This window comes from Sycon ciliatum, chromosome 2 (genome assembly GCF_964019385.1).
Source record: "Sycon ciliatum chromosome 2, ocSycCili1.1, whole genome shotgun sequence".
NCBI classification, from domain to species: Eukaryota; Metazoa; Porifera; class Calcarea; order Leucosolenida; family Sycettidae; genus Sycon; species Sycon ciliatum.
In genome coordinates this window covers 35,190,230-35,213,401 of record NC_088644.1, presented here as the reverse complement: position 1 = coordinate 35,213,401, position 23,172 = coordinate 35,190,230, and positions in this window count along the sequence as shown.

The window sequence follows — 23,172 nt, the reverse complement described above, 5'->3', positions numbered from 1 at the left end:
TGTTCCAAGTGCCAGTTGAGTTCTAATACGTTCACCATGCATGCATACCATGACATGAAAATATAAATGTGTCTCCGTGCTCGCCATGTTATTTTATATAGAAAGAAAGCAAACACAGCAATCATGGCAAAGCGGAAAATAGATTTTTTTTACAGAAAGTGATCACAGTACAAGTATACCTGTTGTATAGGGCATGCACAAGGCGTTAGGGCATCGAAGTGGGCTAGCCAAAATCCGCACACACTAAGTAGTTTATTGCTCATTATGTAGCATATACTGTAACACGTGTAGTTTTCCTCACTGTTTATTTCTATTGCATGATTTGCATCAGGAGATCCCCTCGACAGGCCATCGCCTCTGGGAGATCCTTTAAATAAAAATACTTCTTTGAAGTAATTATAAATAAAATAGTTAGTTGAGGATAATGTAACTATGGATGTAGCATTCGTAGGCCTTGACGGATTATGCTAGCATAATTTTTCGCATAATTCCTTCCAGAATCGAATAATCGCATAATTCGAGGCAAATTGCATACGAATCGCATAAAATTGTAATAATCCGCCTGTTCGCATCAAATTCCATACAGTTGAACATGTTCTACAAGTACAAGTACAAGTAGATGCACTAGGATAGTAGGAAGTAGGTTTACGACTCCCTTGGCCTTGATGATATGTCCAGTCCACTACAATCAGTGATGGTCGTAGCCAGGTCGGACGATGCATTGACCCCGTTGAACTTTTGCTACTAGTACTACAGTACAACCTACTCTACAAAAAAATTCCCTTGTTATTTTGCACAGAACCATTTTGCATTAGCAGCGTATGTGAGCATAATGCGGCATAATATGGTAACTTTTACCATAAAAACAGCATAATTCTGCAATTTTTTCAGCAATGCGAAAAGCATAATTTCACGAAAATATTAGCATAATCCGTCAACAAGATGGTCAAGGCCTAAGCATTCGACGCATCACCCAGTGCACACTAGTCACAGAGCAGCACGCATCACCGTTGTTACAATAGCTTCACGCCTAAATAGGCAATCATCATACAACTGATAATGGTTCAATACAACGGGCAAGATCAGATTGCATGTCGGAGTTTCCGGTGAGATATAACAATGTCTAGCCCTCGCGATTTACGCGATTTCATGCTCGAACACAGCATTTTTTTAAAGTTCAATATTCTAATGAAGCTGTACTTGATGCAGCTCATCCAAGGCCCTTCAGGCCTTTTTTCATGCTCGAACAAGAAGTGCCTTGGATATTTTCCTCTCACCGTCTTAGACTCTCGGCGAGGGAGAAGCTTTTAGAGTCTTTGCGTGACGATGATCAGGCGGCTCGCCGCCTTGCCCAAGTGCCGGCCGATGCGGTCGAAACCCCCTGAGCCGTGGATGCGGGCGTGTGATGACACCCCAAGATGGGCCGGGTGCTTTGAGTGTTTTGCGTCCACGCGAGTCACGCCGTGACTTTGGGTCGTGTGATGTTTCTGGCGAAGCCAGGACACGAGTGGCTAGTGGCTCCAGCCCGGCACCTTGTCGGCACCATAGTGCGTCCTTAAATGTGACGAGCACTAACGGCCTAAACGGCCTGAACGGTCTCACGACCTGCTTGGCCTAAGTGCCTACGAGTCCGGCGGACACTGTTGCCAGTGCCTCCAAGTGTGAGTCTGACTGTTCTCAGTCAAAGACCGGCATACTCCGACTCAGATGAGGGTGAGCACTACTCTAAGTCTCTAGACTAGTCTAGTTCTAGTCAGAGCTCAGATGCTAGTGCCGACTCGGAGTCCTCACATCAGGACAGTGTTACTTGCCACCACCTCGGGCGTAGCACGCGGGCCAAACGGTCCCAATCACATCCACCTCACATGTCTGCTGTATTGCTGCTACATATACATTGTTGCCGCAGCGGCATCTTGATGTGATGGTCTGATGTTGTAACAGTGTACCCATTTGCTAGGCCAGCTTGGTGCGTTCCCGTGGAGTTTGCCAGGGCACCATATTTGTAACGGCGATTCCGTTTGCTGTTGCCGTGGCCGTGTTTGTCACATGATTGGTGCATTCCCGTTGACTGAGTTGCCCAGCCGGGCACCACGTTTGTCAGTTGTGCCTGTTTGAAGTTGCCAGGCCAGCTTGTATTGGTGCGTTCCCGTTGAGTTTGCCGGGGCACCATGTTTGAAACGGCGTTCCCGTCTGCTGTTGCCGGGGCCGTGTTTGTATTGGTGCTTTCCCGTTGAAGTTGCCCAGCGGGGCACCACATTTGTCTGTTGTGCCGCTTTACAGTTGCCAGGCCAGCTTGCATTGGTGCGTTCCCGTTGAGTTTTCCGGGCACCATGTTTATAACGGCTTTCCCGTTCGCTGTTGCCGGGGCCGTGTTTGTATTGGTGCACTCACGCTGAAGTTGCCGAGCGGAGCACCACGTTTGTCAGTTGTGCCTGTTTGAAGCTACCAGGCCAGCTTGTATTAGTGCGCTCCCGTTGAGTTTACCGGGGCACCATATTTGTAACGGCGTTCCCGTTTGCTGATGCCGGGGCTGTGTTTGTTTTGGTGCATTCCCGCTGACGTTGCCCAGCGGAGCAACATGTTTGTCAATTGCGCCTGTTTGAAGTTGCCAGGCCAATCCTGTAACGCGCACCCGTTTGCTGTTGCCGGGTGACATGTTTGTCAATTGTGCTTGTAGCATACTGCCGTGATGTGCGATTAATAACAGGCCGCCGGAGCTGGTCAGGTTATTACCGGACTAATTTTTCAGCCACGAACACGTGTTTCCTACTGTGGAGGGCAGGTGTACCCGTCATACCCTACAGAAAGTATAACGGCCATGATACTACCGGACCACTCAAACGCTGCATCCGGCGGTCCTGAGTAAGGCGATAATAATTACGAGCCATGCATTGGTTTGTTTTGCCAATGGCTCTTTGTGGTACATGGCAATTTGCAATCATTCGTGACATTTCACAGAGTGACGAATGTGAGAAGACAAAACAAAAAGAAAAGAAATAATTTTAATAATGGCAAACCCCGGCCCCCACAATTATCAACCTCCGAGCGCTGAACAATTATCTGTAGTATCACCACTTCGCGCTGGAGTCATTGAAGACAGTGCCGGATCACCTGCAGCTAGGGGATGTGATGATCGGGATAGACTTAAGAGATGCTTATTTCTCCAGTCCAGCGGCTCGATCGTCAGTTTCTCTAGTTTTCAGTGGTATCAACAGATTTCCCAGTTTAACTGTCTACCGTTTGGCTTGCGCAGTGGTCCCAGAGGCCAGAGTCTCCACCAAGACTAGCTCCTGCACCCTGTAGTGAAGATGGTACGTTCGCTCGGCCTACACCTGGTGATTTACCTCGCCGACGTATTTATCATGGCACGGACAACGTCCGACCTGTTTCTCCCTGTTGCTACCATTCTTCATCTGCTGATTGGTCTTGGGCTCGATATCAACTGGATGCAGTCGTATCTGATTCCAACCAGGCAGATACAATACCTGGGTATTCAGGTCAACTCCGTCACCATGGCGTTCTCATTGCCAGACTCGAAAGCATCCACGCTTCAACAACAATGTGCGCGTCTGCTGGCTGCTCACACCGTATGTCTTCGGGGTATTGCGTCAATTGTGGGCATGATGGTGTCCACCATGGTTGCCGTGGTTCCTGCATCACTTAACTATCGTCGCTTGCAGTGTTTGAAGACTACGTTCCTACGGCAGGGTCCCTTTTACACTTACCGGCTTACTCTCAGTCATGAGTGCCATGCCGAGATTCATTAGTGGATTCGGCATCTCCAGCTGTGAAGTGGGCGACCTGTACGCCTTTCCGAACCGAACCTCGCCATCCAGTCCGATGCATCCCGTGCAGGTCATTCGGGTTGGGGCCCGGTGCATATTGTGCCAATGTCACCACAGGCGGCTGATGGACATCTGCCGAGAAGCAGCTTCACATGAATGTCCCGGAACCGCTCACAGCCCAGTATGCTGTCCAGTCGCTAGCGCCTTCTCTATACCAGGGCAGTATTCTCCTGCAGCTCGACTAACGTGTGGCTGTTCCCTGTTTGCCCCGCACTGGCAGCCGTTCATCACCGACATTAGACAGGATAGCTGCCACGCTGTGGGAGTGGTGTCAGTCTGCTCAGAGATATCACTTTGCTTCCCAATATCTACCTGATGCAGTGAATACAGTTGCCGATTATCACTCTCGCCATCACACGGATACCAGCGCCTGGATGCTCGACCGGTCAGTTTTCCAGGATCACCAGATCATGCGACCGAGTGCCTGCGACCTGTTTGCATCTCGCACTAAATTTCAACTGCACACGTACGTCAGTTGGCGCCCATATGCACACAGCCCCCATGCCTTCCGTCTCCACTGGTCCTGCCTGCAAGTCTATGCCTTCCCTCCAATCTATCTGATTGGCAAATGCCCGGCCAGGGTTGTTCTACAGGAGATCCCATCCATAGTCATGGTCACTCCGCTTCGGCCCGGCCAGGCTTGGTTTCCAGCTCTCTTGGCACTAGTGGTGGACATTCCGCGCGTGCTGTCAGCCTCTCCGGTCTTGTTCGCTGGTCCAGATCACAAAGTTCACCCGTCAGTACAGTCAGCTCACTTCACCCTGGTCGCATGGAAACTCTCCGGGCTAGCAACAGCCGCAGTGGAGTTTCGGGCGACACTGCCAACCTACTCTTGGCATCATGGCGTTCCCTCACCGACCGTGTGTATCAGTCGGCATGGAACAAATGGTGTGATTGGTGTGCCACACAGCAAATTGCTTCCCTGGGTGTTCTCTCAGAGGTCCTCGATTTTCTGACCTCCCAATTCCGTCTGGCTCGACTGTATCATACGCTAGGGTTGTACCGGTCAGCCATGTCAATGACGCTTCCTCCCATCGATGGCGTTGTGGTTGGCCCGCATCCTCTGGTGTCTCATATGCTCCCCGGTGCATCCCACTCCCGTCCTTCTCAGCCGTGCTATGGCAGGATGTGGAATGTACAGGCAGTCCTGGATTGGTTCCGGAACATGTCCTTCACGCATGAGTCTCTCAAAGAACTGACTCTCAGGTTGACTATGCTGCTGGCTCTGACGGGTGCCCAGCGTTGCTCTGAGCTGCAGAAGCTCGATGTTCGTTTTATGGACATTATTGTCAACGCTGCTTTATTTGGGATCCCCACTTTTACCCAGAATCAGCGCGTCGGTGATCCAGCCAAGCAGTTTGTCTTCCCTGCTTGCCCTCAGCACCCTCCGTTGTGTGTGGATGCTCTAAGGCAGTATTCTGCTCGCACAGAGAGAGAGAGTTTCCCGCCCGTTGCCGCCGCGTCTGCCAACCCTCTGCTGCTGTCGCTCCGACGGCCTCACAGGCCGGTCTCACCGAGCACCGTTGCCGCTGAGGTGGTTCCTCACTTCCATGTCGGATGCTGGTGTGGACACCATCGTTTTTCTGATGGCACCACCTTAGGTGCGACTGTCCTTGGCTGACAGTCTGTTATTCCGCCGCTCATGATTGCGGCCGATAGGGTCCACGGCTTCAGTCCGCCGTGTTCTTTTCTCCTACACATTTGGGTTTTTCTCAGACCTTTTCCTTTCCAAAGGTCCTGTATATACCTGGTGCACCAGTTTTCCCAGGTGTTCCCACTCTGGAGTTTGCATTGTCCGTTAATTCTGCATAGTTGACAATGCTAAGTTGTATTCCATTTTGGTATGATCTACTCCACTCGCCGTTCCGTGCGTAAGTTTTATGATAATTCCATCTGTACTCAGTGATGGTCATTCGGTGGTCTGTGCCTGGCATAGTGTGGGCTGATTATGCTTGTTTATCATGCCACGCACCTTTTACTAGAACTTTCACTAAGTCCTTGTGTGGACAGTGGGATAGTTTCTTGTTTCCGCTCAGGGTGCGGAACCGACTTTAAACAAGACATAGTTATATCTCACCGGAAACTCCGACATGCAATTTCCCATTTCACAAGCAATGGAAAATTGTGTAGTGAAGTGGGAATTGTATAAGGAGTTGGAGGTGAGATATAACTATGTCCCACCCACCCTGTTTGGGTTTGTTCTCCATGAAAATAGGCCTGAAGGGCCTTGGATGAGCTGCATCAAGTACAGCTTCATTAGAATATTGAACTTTAAAAAAATGCTGTGTTCGAGCATGAAATCGCGTAAATCGCGAGGGCTAGACATAGTTATATCTCACCTCCAACTCCTTATACAATTCCCACTTCACTACACAATTTTCCATTGCTTGTGAAATGGGAAATTTTTGATATTATTATAATCTAGGGAAATGATTATTATACCATGTACATTGTAGTATTGAGAGCTAGTACCAATAGTTTTCGTAGGGTGAGTACTTTTTCATGTAGCACTGAATGCGGCAAGTAGAACTCGCCCATCCGCCACTCCCACCTGAAGCGTCGAGGAGGTAGGGGCGCTCTGGCAGGATTTTACCGTAATTACAATGTCATGTGTCATGTGTCATGTGTCATGTACATGTACTGGGCTTGCTTCTATCAAGGTCATGATTGACTGACTCGGTCAGAGACATGTTAGAGTCTTGAAAGAATTAATAATTTTCGTTTGCCTACGAAACCATGGAAACTACAGTATGGTCAGCACTTCGGAAAATGTCTTTTTCAGCTAAAATATTATCTTGCTTGCAATTATGTGTATCTCCCTCGCAACTGATGTCACTGTGTTCCCTAAGATTGTAGTAAGAGAAAGACTCTCACTCGGCGCGTTCAGCAGCGAAAACATCGACAATGACATCTCGCGTGTCAAGTCCTTGGACCTCGGGTCTTTTACAGCTAGCTGGAAGCAGGCGTGTCCTGTCGCCGGGAATCCCCATCACTGCTAGTATGAGTAAGCGCTCATACCTGTCGACAGCTGTCGCTCACGCGAACAGACGTGCAAGTCTCCTTTGCACTGCGTCGCCCCGCCGGGGTCGGGACTGTCTACATGTAGTAATAAAATAATGTCTCCATCATTGCACTCACTGTACCATGTGTACCGTCACGTGTAACAGGCTATTGCGTTGTTGGGTAGCAGCGGCAACGGTCGACGATCGTGAACGGCATAATTATGCATGTAAAATTGTTTGAGAATTGTCACGCGATGAACTTTCCAACTCCACATGGCTAGGCATCGGCGGCTAATGCTAGCAGTATAAGTGTAGCATTATGATGCTTGTTTTAGCAAACTAGCACTGCCGAGCATTAAAGTGGCATATCTGCAGCAAACTGGCGATATGGGTGCTTTTGATGCCAATTCCTGAACTAGCAGACGAGCGAAAACTGGTCACACGCGCAGTCTGCAGGCGGCTGTGATTGAGACGTGGTGTCTCCAGCGTCATCTGAATCATTGTCCCCATCTATTGTAGTATTCCCAGGCAATCCCAGCTACGATGTAGGTAGTAATCCAGTGCTGCTACACGCTACCCATACCGGTAGTTCAACATGGCATGCTTATTCATTTGGGCGAAAACCACTAGTCACAGGGCAGCACGCATCACCGTTGTTACAATAGCTTCACGCCTAAATAGGCAATCATCATACAACTGATAATGGTTCAACAGGCAAGATCTGATTTTGATATTATTATAATCTAGGGAAACGATAATTATACCATGTACATTGTAGTATTGAGAGCTAGTACCAATAGTGTACGCACATGTATACATTGTATGGGCTATTACTCGTATTTGTCAACCTCAATTTCAAAAGACATAAAAAAACTGAACAAGTAACGGTGTAGTATGTCCATAACCTACTAGTATGATTGTGGGACAGAGCGACGGTTCGAATCTTCAAGGTGGTGGTGGGTTTTGTAACCACTGTTCACGCCTAGATTTGGTTGCAGTCGACTGGTGGCGGATCTTGCACAACTGCGTTCTCCATGTGTAGAAGAGTAGCTGTCTTGTATGTTTGTCCGAATGTGACCTGGTCACGCGGGTCATCAATGGTGTTGATGTTGTCCACGAGCGAGTAGAGCGGCACGAGCATTTCAAAGGCAATCACCGCCTCCGAACCGTTCACCGAAGCCACATACTGTTGCCACTGGTCGGTTCGATAGAGGGATGCATCGCCACCGATAAACTTGAAGCTCACCTCCGAGGTTCCCAGAGATTCGAACTCACTGCTAGCGGAGGTTGAGCCCAGGGCAATGGAGATGAACTTCTCCAAACCTAGCTTGACGCCAAACCTGTCCTTCTGCAGGGACTGTAGCGTACATTGATTAATCGTGGACGTGATCTTCTGTGTGGCACCGATGCCGACTCGTACCACAACATGAGTGCCGAACTCCGTGAAGATTGTGTGGTAGGCCGGATGCGTCGGGTCGGTCTCGTTCAGCTGGTTAAAGCAACGTTTGTAGTTCTCGGTGAATCTGAGACACTCTAGGCCCTCCAGTCGCACAGAGCCGATTTGCACCGTCCTCTCCAACTCCGCCACCGCCCCGCGTTGCTCTCGTATGTCCGCAGCTACACTATCGTACGATCCTTGCAATGCGAAGTTGGACTCTGTCGCGGAAAGGCCAGCAGTCATTGCCTTATCGCTACCATATTGTTTAGCAGACGTATAGACTTTCACGGATTTCCTGAAGAACTCGCGGGGAGCATAATCGTCGTAATCGGCTTCGCATGCCACTCTGTAACCATTGAAGAAGCGGCCGACTTCGCTCCGGTTGTTATCACAGTAAGAGAGGTCGAATACGTGCGGCTTGCGTGTACTGTACAGGTCTGATGCGCGCGCTGCGTCCACACCACGCCCCAATGGCAGAGTGTTGGCGATCTTGCCCAGTCGCTCCTCGTGGCACGTTACTTGGTCGCTGTGGCAAGGATAGGAAGCAATTTGGTTACCGCATTGAGAAATGTCAGATGCAGCCACGACGCTCCCCAGAAGAATGATCGCTCCAGTCCTCAGAAGGAGCCCAATAGTGGACATGATTATGACTGGCTTCTGCTGGCAATGTGACGGGGTCGAGTTGATCGGTGCCTTTTATACGGTCGACTCACGAAAGCAGAAGTAAAGTTGTAAGAGCCGGATTGTGTTGGGAAAGCTTCAATGTCAATGATGTCAATGTTCTATCGCTCATCAAAATACGCCGCACTGCGGAGATCATACCCCACCACAGTCGTAGATGTAGACATAAGTCATTGTACGAAGCATGAAACAGCCCAGACTGCCCCAGAGCCTTACACGAATTCGGTATACGAATGTGAGATGACTAGTCATAACCCCAATAGTTTTCCTGCCAGTGCACGTTCATATGCACGTAATGTGCACGTAATGTACTAGAATTGACTATAAAAAATTAATGTCAATACAATGTAGTTGACTACGACTAGTACGAGTATCGATCGTCGTCATGTACAGAACATGTCTGAGTGGTGTCAAGACAAGACTCAAGAGAAGAGTTTCATGTGTATGCAGGTTATACATCATTCTGTTCACTTCAAAGGCTACTTCAACAGTTCAAGGGATAGTCCCGGCGGCGCGACGCCGTGCAAAGGAGACTTGCAAGTCTGTTCGGGTGAGCGACAGGTACAGGTATGAGCGCTTACTCATACTAGCAGTGATGGGGATTCCTGGCGACATGACACGCCTGCTTCCAGCTAGCTGTAAAACTACTAAAAGACGCGAGGTCCAAGGCAAGGACTTGACACGCGAGATGTCATTGTCGATGTTTTCGCTGCTGAACGCGCTGAGCTGAGTGTCAGAGTCTTACTCTTACTACAGTACAGTCTTCAATACTACAATAGGGAACACAGTGACATCAGTTGCGAGTGAGATACACATTGCAAGCAAGATAATTTTTTAGCTGAAAAATATATTTTCCGAAGATATTTTCCGAAGTGCTGACCGTAGTTTCGTAGGCAAACGAAATACTTTCAAGACTCTAACATGTCTCTGACCGAGTCAGTCAATCATGATCTTGATAGAAGCAAGCCCACCAGTACATGTACATGAGATTCTAATAGTACTGTTTCACATGGGATTTGTTTTGTGCATTCCCGACCATCGCCACATCGGCGATGACACATGGATACTGGGGGGGAGGTATTATGTCATCAACATTCTGACCTGAAAACATCATGTTCTGGCAGAGGATATGAGGTAGTGTGATCTACTTGTATTCTACATCATGTGTACTACGAGTGCGAGTCACCGGGGAATTTTGATTTCGCCAACCTTGCGCCGACGTCGGCCAGTGAACGATAATTAGCCATGAGCGATCAGTCTCACCACTCGGTTCTACAGTGGACCGATGGTATAAGAGGCCGCAGCTGTCTTGTGTTTCATCATTACATTACGGGACAACTAACTGACATGTTTTTCTGAATGATCGGATTAGACACTGGTTGTGTCCGATCAGTAAAGTTCTGAAGTTGTTCCATTCCAGCGGCTTTGAGAGACGGAGCCCGGACGAACCGGTGGTGCCTGTAGGTGGAAACCGGGATCATGGTGTCGTCAGGCACGCGACTAATACTAAGTCTTGCTGTGTTACTTAGTTCCTTGGCGAAGCTGTCTGCTCAACTAAATGCTACGGAGCTTCAGCTAAGCTGCGCCAAGTCCCTTAGTCCCTGTCAGGAGCGATATTGCACGCGCTTGCCGAGTACCCCGTTCCTTCGGGCCAGGGCCGCCAGCATCGGAATTGGCTACAATGTCAAGACCGACAAAGGCGAGGGACGGTTCCGCGAGCAGTTGAGGAACCGGATTTTCGACTTCACATATTGCTCTGCTAGCTCTGTGTCGGCGCCACCACCGTCTGCACCCGTCAATCTGCCCTGCGAAGCGCTGTATGACGAATTCAATCCTCCCATCGTCGAGTGGAACAGAGATGTTCGTATGTTCACCAATAGCGAGCAGTACATTAGATTGAGATCGGGCGAATTGGGCTTGACGGGAAACTACGATGGGATCACTGCAAAATTCGGATTTTCAAAGTCCAGCGGAGTGCAGAGTCTGAGCAAGGGCAAGAACTACTACGCACTGAACGATCGTCGAGTGATCTACGGCATCGTATCGATCGATGACTGGCGCTGTTATCCATTCACCCCCAGTTTCCTGGGCCACTTACTGAGCTTGCATCCAACAGATCCTACTCATCCTTCCTACGGGTATTTCATTGCAGCCTATGGTCACGCTTTCGTTGCTCAAGTGTATTTGGGAGGCCGTGCCGTCGCCAAGGCCACCGTGGACAAGTGCGAGGCGTACAATGCAAGGACCAAGGGCCAGTCCGTTAAGGAGTCTGCCTATCAGACATTGGCCAAGGGACTGAAAGTAGACCTTGGTGGAGCATTGAACACATCCAGCAGCGAAACAGAGTCGGCCAGTGTCGACATTCAGGAGGACACGATTCTGGGAGGCGATGCCTCTCTGGCTGGAGACGACAGTACGTTTTTCGAATACGTCAGGTCCGTACGCTCCAAGCAAAGCGCCATCAGCGTCACCGAGGACAACTCTCTAACGCCACTCTATGAGCTACTAAACGCCAACATCAACCTGCTTAACGACTCGTATGATGCTACCTATTGGAAGCAGGTTCAGAACACCCTGAAGACTGCTATTGAGCTAGACCTGCAGAATGGTTCGGACGTGGATGGTGATCCTCCGCCAGTTTGCACGCCAACTCAGGTAAAGCCATTCAACGAAAACATCTATTTCCTGTTCTTTCTGCTTGTCCTTCCATTAGTAATAATCATCTATGTGGTCATCAAGTGGTATAGAAATTAAAATTTTAGACTGAGTTGAAGGATGACACCACTAGATATGGACATGTGACTTGTGACGTTAGCAGTCTCATGCAGCGTGTGGCACTGCCACCATTTGTTTAGATTTATCTTTCGTTTTACTTGGACAGAAGCAGTGTAATTATGCAGTCCGCTGCATACTTGATTGACATGGAATACCTACTGATGGACGTTGATCTTAATTTGAATAGCGTCTGGATATAAAACAGCTCTAATCAAATCCAACTGAGATACGTGTATAGCAATAGCTTGACATCCTTGGTGTTTACTGCCATCTTGGCTCGCACAGCCTGGCCCAGCCAGCGTAGTCTACATCTGCCGCACATGATACCAATTTGTGCTTGCTGCATTGAATAATGGTTGTCGCCCCCTAAGAACACCACCTTTCCCAAGGATACAATGGCTGTTGCTTCTTTCTATGTGACCGGAAAACAATACACTACGCCAGTGTAGTTAATCTTTATTGTTGAACGATTTTATTGAGATGATTTGTTGTGTATCCTCTGCCTTGATCTTCTTCACGGACGTATTGGGCAATTTCCCAATCAATGTCCATTTCAATGTAACTCCGCGAGGTTTTATTTTGATATTGCTACAAGTATTGACTATTATTGTTCATCAGCAGTTGCGTATTGCGCATGGTTTTAGGTGTGTTCAAGTAAGTGTGGCGAGGGTGCCTCTCCCTTATGTCATTCACGACACCACACGGAGAATGGAGCATATGCAAAGTACCTTGTGTGGAGGGCGCGGGTCCACCGAACAAATGCAGAGGGGGGGGGGGGGGGGGGGGAGAGAGCGGGTGGGGGCGGTGGAGAATAAAAGTTAGTGGAAACGTACCTGCAAAGTTGTGTTCAATATGTCGTTCATGCGATCAGTTACATGTACATGGACATGTAGGTGCTAGGCATGTCCTCGCTAGCCATCTGGGGCCGTGGGGGTGGAAAATTTCATCGAGTAGAACACGAATTATAGAAGCAACTGGGAGTATCGACGAGGTCTTTCGCACCATTATTCTTCAAAGTCGGAAATTTGGTGCTAGAACTAAGACTAGTAAGAGTACATTGTAGTTGGTTGAGCTGGCTAGTAGTAGTAGTAGTGCACTAGTGACACCTAGTACCTATCGTCTTTTGTCACCTACTGTACATGATCGTATAATACTGGTATTAGATAAACCGTTTAAAAAAACCCATGTTGTCGGTCGACAGCGCGTGTATGTGGTCCCCGCCTTGTTACATGCTGTCTACAAACAACATGTACTAGTACACGTACTACTAGTAATAGTACGCCAATGACTTTTTTCAGTGTTGAGAAATTACATGACGGGTTTCGCGAGAGCCTAGCTGCTTGCGACAAAAGTTGTCGCATTCTGTCTAATTCTGTGACGACATGTTTTGGGTCAGTGTCACTGAGTCACGCGGTATCATTATGGTAGTTTCCTTCATTGTAATTGCGCACATGACTGTAAAGATGCTGGGCCTTGAACAGTGATCAGGTTGTGATTGAGGGTTCTTAGCGAAAGGACATTCCTTACAAAAAAGGTTTGCAGAGTATTTTCCTGGTACATGTACATGTAGATTTATTTATGTAGAAGAGAAAAGGACATATGGATACGAGTTAAGAGTAACTCTCCATCGCTGTAACATGATACTATATACAGTCAGAAAGTGCAATAACTAGGCACAAAACTGACAGAGTACTGAAACATTCGACGTCCTGACACCTACATGTAGCTTCAACACATCTCCGTAGCGCTAACCGACAGCCTTCCAACTTGGAAGGTTCAAGGTTATGGAAAGACCAAAGAGGGGAAGGCAAGCGCAACGAAAACGAGCAAAAGCTACAGTCCCAACGGAACAAAGAATGTCGATTGTTACTGGACGATGACGAGACCAGTACGATATTTGACAAAGCGGTCTAACTACAATTCGAAGCAGCAAAGCAGCACACCACCCAACTTGGGTGGGTCATAAATATCAAAGATAAGTAAAGAAAGGGAAGCTTTGCGAAAACGAATTGTACAAGCCGAAAGCCAAACTCCTACAGTACTCCTCATGCATGACATTGTGATGGACTAGTTGACTACAAAACAAGTTGTTTCACACGACGTACGTTTCGGCGTATTGATGGTATGGTATTGATTTATTTGAATTCGGTATCTCAACAGTACATTGTACAACTTGGGAAGATCCGAATGACATAGATACATAAACAAAAAGTGGAGTAGGTGCTACAGCTGATCATTTTATCGCAGGTTGTGGGACTAAACTAATACCAGTATGCAAGTCTTCAGAACTAAATATTGCGACAGAGCTTTCGGCCATATTTTCAATTCATTGCATTCCCAACTCATCACAACCACGCGCTCTTCAGCCGAACCATACAGACACCAGCAAGGACACTTCCGTTGAGAGATAATATTGCTCCACGCCTCTAGACAGCTGTTTCGCTCCCTGTCGGAGCTCATCAGTAGAGGATGATAATGATGATAATGGAGGAATGATCATTCTTATACACCAGAAATGGCGCAAGTGCGCGCTTTTCACATAATTATATCAATGGCATATGCAAGCTGCTAAAATGGTAAAGTGTGAGAACAGCGATAAATAATCATAGTACGCGCTCATTGGTGGAGAAACACACCACACAAGCGACGAAAATCTTACTCGGAATACTGATGCCAATGGAAAGTACATGTATGTTGCGGCTTCGTCCGCCCAGTACTTGAATACTGCCCGCTTTCATGGTTGGGTGCGTCCCAGTCTACCCTGAACCAGCTGGACCGGGTACAGCACCGAGCCCTAAAGCTCATCGGCCCAGGGTCATACCTCCCAAGCCTCACTGTTCGGCGTCAAGTCGCAGCACTCACATTCCTGTACAAGCTGCATTGGATCGACGGTCCCCCAATCCTGACCTCCATGACACCACCGAGGGCAGTTGCAAACCAGCACCGGCGCTCCACTCGCCACCAGCAAAAGAACCAGCACCAGCACCAACTAGCACCGACACTGCCCGCCGGAGCCCGTAATAGTGCTCTCCGATCATTCCCCCATGCCACGATCCAAGACTGGAATCGTCTCCCATCTGCCCTGCTACGCAACCTTCCCACGCAGAAGGGAATGCAGGCATTCAAGGAAGGCGCCTACAAGTCGCTCCGCAGCCGAGACTGGCGTTCAGCCACAGATGCCCTCTGAACACTCGCTGAACACCCTCTCTGCTTGCACCCTGGCTCCCCCCTTTTTTTATTTATTTATTTATTTTTTATTATTTTATTTATTTATTTATTTATTTTTTATTTATTTATTATTTATTTTTTTTTCTTCCTCTTTCACATGTATCATCTTTCCGTTTTTCCTTCCTCTATATAAATGTACCCCCCCCTCCCCTCCCCCTGTGCCTACTCCTCCCCAGTTTTTGGTGCTCTGAAGTGTTGCTGAAGCCGAGACCTCAGGTCGGCGGAGATGCTCCAGTTTTCACCACCACAGTTGCGTCTGCAACCACCTCTACCATGCAGTATTCTGTTCTCGAGGTTCGTGGTTTCTCGTAAAAAAAAAAAAAAAAAATGTTGTTTATTATTATGATGTTGCAATGTCCATGTATGCAGGCGAGGCGAGACTCACCGCCGAGATCCCCCACTAGACCTGTTTAGTATCACACTCACGACTACAAGTTTCCTGGTGTGCATCGACATCGGCATCAGTGGGGCCTCCCGCTGTCGATCCTGTTGACGGGCGGACAGGTCGGTGTGAATCCTGAACGGCAACCGAGCCTGTCGCGTTGGGGGATCTCGGCGGTGAGTCTCGCCTCGCCTGCATACATGGACATTGCAACATCATAATAATAAACAACATACATGTACTTTCCATTGGCATCAGTATTCCGAGTAAGATTTTCGTCGCTTGTGTGGTGTGTTTCTCCACCAATGAGCGCGTACTATGATTATTTATCGCTGTTCTCACACTTTACCATTTTAGCAGCTTGCATATGCCATTGATATAATTATGTGAAAAGCGCGCACTTGCGCCATTTCTGGTGTATAAGAATGATCATTCCTCCATTATCATCATTATCATCCTCTACTGATGAGCTCCGACAGGGAGCGAAACAGCTGTCTAGAGGCGTGGAGCAATATTATCTCTCAACGGAAGTGTCCTTGCTGGTGTCTGTATGGTTCGGCTGAAGAGCGCGTGGTTGTGATGAGTTGGGAATGCAGAGTATGCAAGTCCACAAGAAATAAAAGCTGAATAAATACGACTGCATGGCGTATGGTTCGTGACGGCTCATCAGGTTATTTATTTTTATTCCAAGCAATACATATTACCTATACAGATGCCTTTTCACGAACCTTCTCTCCTCCACCCCCCCCCCCCCCTGTTTCAATACATGTACATGTAGTCTCAGACAGTGTACCACTTGCTTCTACATGTGTAAGACATAAAGAAATTGGAAATGAAGAGAAGAACACTCCGCAAGGATAATTGGTGCGGTATTGATCTACCCAAGTGGCCTATAAACATGCGAGCAGCGGAAATCCGACATTGAAGAATATTGGTGCGTAATGGCTAATGCCTCGTCGAATTTCCAGTAGCTTTTGTACTTCGTGTTCTAGACGTCTAGCGTACAGGATCAATCCCAAAGTTCAAGGGCGTCAAATCTTCCAACTTTCTTTAGTTTATTTTCATTCAGAGTGCCATGGATCTGTTGTAACTTTTATGTTATTCCATCAAGACATGGTGACAATTCTGTGCGCGAAGGGTCATTCCCCCCAATGCTGTGATCGGATGTCAATGATGTTCGGAGCAGCCTCTTCGATCGTGAATCAAACTAATGTGCATGGCGGAGATCATACCCCACTATATTGGTAGATATATGCACATTTACATGTATCTCCCTAAGCATGGCCACAACAGTCCAGAGCATAACACTAATTCAGTACGAATGTGAGTATTAGCCATAAACACAGTAGTTTTCGTGCCAGTAGTCCCCAGTACACGTTCATGACATGACATACATGTACATGTATGTCATGTACGTAATGTATTGCTATTTTTGGTTCAACAATACCGATACCCCCCCCCCCCCAACAAATCATCGCCGAAGTAGTAGCCACTATTTCAACAATAAAGATGTCAAAATGTTATCGTCATGTACAGAACATGTGTGAGTGGTGTTAAGAGTAGAGTGTCATATGTATGCAGGTGATGTACTTCGAACATGTATTATAGAACTAAAAATAATAGTCTTCATCAGTCGTTCACTTGAAAGGCTACGTCGTGGGACACTCCCGCCAGCGCATCCCAGGGCGGCCCAGGCCCAGTACAAAGGAGACTTGCAAGTCTGATCGCGTGAGCGACAGGCACGAGCGCTTACTCATACAAGCCGTGATGGGGATTCCCAGCGACACGCCTGCTTCCAGCTAGCTTTTATACAAGACTCGAGGTCCAAGGGCAAGGACTGGACACGCGAGATGTCATTGTAGATGTTTTCGCTGGGGAACGCGCCGAGTGAGACTCTTACTTTAAGTCTTAGTCTTACTCCACAGTCTACAGTCTTAGGGAACACAGTGACAAGTCGCGTTAGACACACTAAGCTAGCAAGATCTTGTTAGCTGAAAGGGCGTTTTCCAAAGTGCTGACCGGGATTTCGTAGGCAAACGAAATACTTTCAAGACTCTAACATGTCTCTGGCGGACAAAGGTGAGGGACGGTTCCGCGAGCTGTTGAGGGACAAGGTTATCGACTTCACAGCCATGTTGCTCTGATAGCTCTGTGTCGGCGCCACCACCGTCTGCGCTGGTTACTCTTTTTAAATATTGGCAATGCTATTTATTTACTTAGTATCTATTTGGTGCAGCTGAGAGCCTGTTGTCGGAATGGCGGTATTTTCAAGTGCAAGAAATACGCTGCAATGGATTTTTGGAATTATGAAGAAATATTTTGCTTTTAAGGCGAGACCAAAAAAAAAAGGGATTCCGGGGCCCTCCCGCACCAAAATCGAGCCAAAGCCAATTTTTTTTTGAACAGTTCATACATGTACATGTACAGTACTGATCGTGTGAGTAGATCTGTGACGTGGAGTCACACAAACCCGGGCTTGTACGACTCCCTGATGTACAGATCAGAGCCATCGTTGGCCGAAATATAGAAAAATTGAACGGGTAAACCGCGTACCTGTTGTCTGTAAAAAAATTGAATAAAATAACCGGAAAAAGCTGTACAAAAAGTTCAACATGGCTTGTACATGTACATACATGGGGAAAAAATAAAAAATATAATTCGCCCGCCCACACCAATTTCACATGGGTCCTGCCCTGGAATCTCGATTTTATTTTGGTCTCGCCTTACTTTGCAAAATCCAAACGGGAATTTCTTCCCAATATCAAGGTAGCGAAGAGGGAAGCAAGATTAACAATAATGCACAAATATGAGACGATGTGCAATAAAGCAATGAAAATATGAAGAAATGGTGTAGAGAAAAAATACACCGCTAGGACATGCGCCATTGTCTCCACCGTTTTTACATTGCATGAATAAAGTGCACAAATGTCGATTCAGCTAATTTTATTGAGTAGGTCTTAGTCCAGTACGTGCGATTTCAACCATGATACGGAGAATAGCACCATAACTCGTGCCTCTTTTTGACTTCACCATTTTTCTCAAATTTCGAAAATGTCACATCCATTCTTGTTAGAATATGATGGCGAAACGAGCCAAACAACCAGTAGGACCATTTATTTTGGCATAACTGATACTAACATGGAACAGAACAGGATCGAGGGTAACCACAGTGCCGAAAATTAGATTTTTTCAAGACCACCTTCAGCTAGCTCACTCCATTTTTTGTCGACTGCTCCGAAACGTACATTTTTTCAAATGTTCTTAATTGACTGGCTCCATTGCAAAGTTTCGAACAGGATCGAGGGTAACCACAGTGCCGGAAATTAGATTTTTTCAAGACCACCTTCAGCTAGCTCACTCCATTTTTTGTCGACTGCTCCGAAACGTACATTTTTTCAAATGTTCTTAATTGACTGGCTTCATTGCAAAGTTTTTCGGAGAATGTTTTGACATGGACCTCTCGAACACACCACCTTGCTGCACCCATCCAACCGGCGATGTAGCCCAGTGGGTGTCATGGGTTTCTTCCACTTTTGTTCGGGAAATCGTCAGTCAAGCTGAGAATTGTTGTCAAGGAAAAGTTCGCAAAAATCAGTGCCAGTAAAAATATCAGAAAACTGTTTGAATCTGGAAAGCAGCCTCCTCGCGTAGACAGGTTTTTAACAAGAGAAGCTAATTCTAAATCACGCCGTGTTTCACGTGCGTTCCGATGAACCCGTTCTCGTTGAAGTTTCACGGTTTTCACGACTTGCCAATGGTCCCTATAGCCTAGTACTACAGAGGTCACGTACCGTGCCCTTGCAGCTTCACTAAGGCAGCGGCGTGCGCGCCAGAGTGCTCCAATCTTCTGAGCCATCTTGGCTGCCATTCTATCAATGAGCTCCTTGAATGTCAAAGTGTTAACATGTTGTCCAGGGTCACTCCGAGATACTTGACTGAGGAGGCTTTCGGAAGGGGTGTTCTGTCGCAGGTGACTTCGATCGGTGGTATTGCCTGTTTGCATCCTGCATACACTGCTAGGAGATGACTCGTTGTCTCATTGAGAATGAGGCCACGTTGACATAGCCACTCACTGAGCTTTGTGAATGCTGTGGAGAGATTAGATGAGATGACATCCGTTGACTTGTGGCTGAATTGAACCTCAATGTCATCAGCAAATTGGCTTGACTTTGCTGGCTCTACAACAGATGGGACATCCCGGGTATAGACACTGAACATCAGGGGGGCAAGCACTGAGTCCTGTGGAACACCACATGTGCACGATTTCATGCCACTTTGGATGCTGAGATGGCTGGCAATCCATGACAATCCCCTGCCAGTTACGCCAACCTCAAACAGATCCTGTATGAGGACATGGTGACGAACCTTTGTCGAAAGCTTTCGACATGTCCAGCCAAGGGACTGGAAACAGACGTTGGTGGAGCATCGAACACATCCAGCAGCGAGACAGAGGCGGATATTGTCGACATTCAGATGGACGTGATTCTGGAAGGCGATGCCTCTCTGGCTGGAGACGACAGTACGTTTTTCGAATACGTCAGGTCCTTACGCTCCAAGCAAAGCGCCATCAGCGTCACCGAGGACAACTCCCTAACGCCACTCTATGAACTACTAAACGCCAACATCAATCTGATTAACGACTCGTATGACCCTGCCTATCAGAAGCAGGTTCGTAACACACTGAAGACTGCTATTGAGCTATACGTGCAGAATGGTTCGGACGTGCATGGTGATCCTCCGCCAACTTGCACGCCATCAACCCAGGTGTTGTGAAACGACAAGTTCTCGAGAGTGAAAGGCCTTCTCGCTTGTGACATTGTGTTCGTTCCAATGCAGCTGTATCCCGACTCCGCCGTACCGCTGATGTTTACGACGTAGTATACGCTACATGCACTATGTGCGGTTTGCTGGGTGCGCTGTAGTTGTATGTTGTATGTGTATGCTTTTCTCATATACGCTGTCATTTTCACGCTATAACTACCTGGTGGTTTTAGTGTTATTCAGTTAGTTTCAGTTGTTCATTCAGTCATTCATTGTTCATTGTTATTAGTCGATGGAAGTGAAATATACTGTTGAGAATAAATAGTTGTCCTCGTGCCGTGTGGGGTCGTTCGTTCCTGATACTTTAGAGAACCAGAGGGTTCATAACATTTGGCGACCACGCCAGGATACGAAGCGAGCATGGCACAGGAACTATGGATCATTGAAGCCAGCTTTATCGCCAACGGAATTCGGTATGGATTTGAAGGCGATAGGTTGAGAGAATACGTGGAGAAGAGGCTCCGACAGAGCGAGGAGTTTGAAGAGCGCAGTGCTAGACGGCAAGAGTGTGCGCTCCGCGCAGAGTTTAACGAAAAGCTCAAGAAGATGGCCGAGCGCATCGCCGTCAGTACATATTATGAGGAAGCAGAGCGAGATTTGCTTGCCTCGCCCGGAAGGACGCCGGACAAGGCGTGTAAGACTTTGCTTGCAGACAAGCAGCGGTCAGAAGAGTATTCGAAGCCAGTGGGAGGATCAGATCCGAGGCCCACTGGGTCGGTACAGTGCATGGCGACATCGGTCGGAGACGCTCAGAAGCAGCTGGAGTCTCGGCCGAACGAGTTGGAGGCGCAAGAGTTGGAGGCGCAAGAGTTGGAGGCGCAAGAGTTGGAGGCGCAAGAGTTGGAGGCGCAAGAGTTGGAGGCGCAAGAGTTGGAGGCGCAAGAGTTGGAGGCGCAAGAGTTGGAGGCGCAAGAGTTGGAGGCGCAAGACTTAGAGGCGCAAGACTTAGAAACGCAAGGCGTAGAAGCCGAGAAAATGAGAAGGGCGATACTACTGGTTAGCACGGAAGATGTAAGCGGCGAGACTGTGTGGAACACAGAGATCCGATGTGTGTCCTCGGATTCCGCGCCCGCCCCGGGTCGAAGCAGTGTACCGGTGACCATGTCGTGTGTGACAGCCCACATCGTCGAGCTTTATGACATTATCGGTTGTGTGTTGTCGGGTCCAGCGTCTGCCTCATGTCGAAGTGGATCGGTGACAGTGTCGTGTGCGACAGCCCACAGCGGCAAGCTTCGCGAAATCGAGATGGCTGAAGTGGTGGGCATTAGTGATATTCTACCATGGCCACCACCGCAGCATAAGATGACGCGTAGTAAGCCCCAAATCGTTTGACTTGTGAGTTGTTGTACGGCGGTGAGAAGCCCTTTGGTGGGGAGAATGTTGTGAAACGACAAGTTCTCGAGAGTGAAAGGCCTTCTCGCTTGTGACATTGTGTTCGTTCCAATGCAGCTGTATCCCGACTCCGCCGTACCGCTGATGTTTACGACGTAGTATACGCTACATGCACTATGTGCGGTTTGCTGGGTGCGCTGTAGTTGTATGTTGTATGTGTATGCTTTTCTCATATACGCTGTCATTTTCACGCTATAACTACCTGGTGGTTTTAGTGTTATTCAGTTAGTTTCAGTTGTTCATTCAGTCATTCATTGTTCATTGTTATTAGTCGATGGAAGTGAAATATACTGTTGAGAATAAATAGTTGTCCTCGTGCCGTGTGGGGTCGTTCGTTCCTGATACTTTAGAGAACCAGAGGGTTCACAACACCAGGCAAAGGCATTCGACGAAAACATCTATTTCCTGTTCTTTCTGATCGTCATTCCAATTTCAATAATCAACTATTTTGTCATCAAAAAGTGTTGTTCATAGATTGAGTTGAATGAAGGATGACACCACTAGATATGGACATGTGACTTGTGACGTTTGCAGTCTCATGCAGCGTGTGACACTGTCACCATTTTGTTTAGATTTATCTTTCGTTTTATAAAGAAAGAAGCAGCTTGTTGCAGTCTGATGCTGCATACTTGATTGACATGGAATAACTACTGATGAACGTTGGTCTGAATATTAATAGCGCTTGGATAAAAAGAGCTCAAATCAAAATTCAACATTGATCAAATCAAACTGAGATAAACAAGTACATGGAGCGATAGCATGACATCCTTGGTGTTTACTGCCATCTTGGCTCGCACAGCCTGACCCAGCCAGCGTAGTCCAGTTTGTGCTTGCTGGATTGAAGAATGTATGTTGCCCCCCCCCCCCCACCAAGCACTTTAACTTTCTCAAGGGTAAAATGGATATTGCATCGTTCTATGTGACCGGGAAACAATGCACTGCGCTTGTGTAGTTAGGTTTTCCTGTTGAACGACAATTGAGATGATTTGTTGTGTATCATCTTCTTTGATCTTCTTCACGTACGTACTCTAAATTGCACACACATTGTTCATTTCAATGTAACTCCACGAGGTTTACTTTGATATTGCTGCAAGTATTGATCATTAATGTTCATCAGCAGTTGCGTAGGGCACATGGTTATTCATGCAAGTGTGGCGAGGGTGCCTTTCACTTATGCCATTTACGACACCACACGGAGAATGGAGCAAAAGAAACAGAGAGAGAGAGAGAGAGAGAGAGAGAGAGAGAGAGAGAGAGAGAGAGAGAGAGAGAGAGAGAGAGAGAGAGAGAGAGAGAGAGAGAGAGAGAGAGAGAGAGAGAGAGAGAGAGAGAGAGGGGGGGGGGGGAGAGAGAGAAATAGAGCGAGAGAGCGAGCGAGAGGAGAGAGAGAGAGAGAGAGAGAGAGAGAGAGAGAGAGAGAGAGAGAGAGAGAAGAGAGAGAGAGAGAGAGAGAGAGAGAGAGAGAGAGAGAGAGAGAGAGAGAGAGAGAGAGGGAGAGAGAGAGAGAGAGAAATAGAGCGAGAGAGCGAGCGAGAGAGAGAGAGAGAGAGAGAGAGAGAGAGAGAGAGAGAGAGAGAGAGAGAGAGAGAGAGAGAGAGAGAGAGAGAG